Source organism: Sinocyclocheilus grahami, unplaced genomic scaffold, assembly GCF_001515645.1.
Source record: "Sinocyclocheilus grahami isolate Dianchi unplaced genomic scaffold, SAMN03320097.WGS_v1.1 scaffold597.1, whole genome shotgun sequence".
Taxonomy (NCBI): Eukaryota; Metazoa; Chordata; class Actinopteri; order Cypriniformes; family Cyprinidae; genus Sinocyclocheilus; species Sinocyclocheilus grahami.
In genome coordinates this window covers 251,320-252,652 of record NW_015505776.1, presented here as the reverse complement: position 1 = coordinate 252,652, position 1,333 = coordinate 251,320, and positions in this window count along the sequence as shown.

Here is a 1,333-nt window from a genome sequence, read left to right as displayed (position 1 = left end):
CCCCACTCACAACTGCTGCTTCTGTCTCTTTTTTCTTGAAAATAATTGCATTTATTTAGACGCCGAACATCTTTACGACCACATCAAACGGGAGACTTTTCAGGAGAGCACTCCAATTTTGCCTCAGCACCAGGCGCTAGTCAAACGAGCGCGGAAAAAGATAATGCGGCTACGTGCGATTTAGCCTATATAATTTCATATTAAAGTGCAAAAGAAATTACGAGCATGTAATGTCGTAGTTATGTCGTCAGTAAACTGAAGTTACCAAAAAGATGATTAAAGCTGCCTTAAAACTGTGCATGTAAGTATTTGTTATATAGGAGTCACATTTAAGAACATGTCTCTGAAATGCAGTGGTTTTCAAAACTGTCCTGGAGCAGCAGCACTGCCTCCCTCATCTAACACACCCGATTCAACTCATCAGCTCATTAATAGAGACTTTAAGACCTGAAGTGGGTCAGAAAAGGTAAAGAGTTGTGAGAAAATACGATGCGTGTCAGATCCACGTCATGTTCAGCAGCGGCAGCTCTTAAAGCAGCCAAAATAACCTAATAACCCAGCTGCTGTGAATCAAAGAACAAAAGAAAAAAATAATAGGAAATCAATAACTTTTGTAGCTTTAAGGATTTATCTATATTTAATTTAGAATTTAGTGTTTGAAAACTTTATTCAATTTCTGTGTATTTCCTACTTGCTGAAGGGCACAGGTAGCTAAATATGACATTATAATGGGTTTATGTGAAGATTGTTTTAAGTTCACTTAAATTTGAAGTTATTTTTTAAAGGTTAATAAATGTTCAAATTGATAGCTCTCAATTATACTACTATAGTTAATGGTTAAATATTAGAGAGAGAAAAAAAAAACAATTTCATAGAGACATCAGTAGTGATACCCGCCTTCAGTCATAAAAAAAGATGCCATTAAACAAATATAGTGTATGTTGCTTCTACATTAATTTGAAGATTGAATGCAAAATTATTGCAATATAAAAGTATATTTAAAAACATTAATGTTAGGTGGGATTAAATCGCGATTAATTTCAGAAGTGCAATTAATTAGTAATTTTTTAATCCATTGACAGCACTATTTAAATATATTTTCAAATGTAGTTTATTAATGTAATGGTAAAGCTGAATTTTCAGCAGCCATTACTCCAGTCTTCAATGGCACATGATCCTTCAGAAAATATTAAAAGAAACATTTAATATTATTATCAATGTTAAAAACAACTGTGGAGCTTAATATTTTTGTGGAAATCACAATATATTTAGTTTAGGATTTTTTTTTGATGAATAGAAAGTAAAAAAAAAAAAAACTGCATTTATTTGAAAC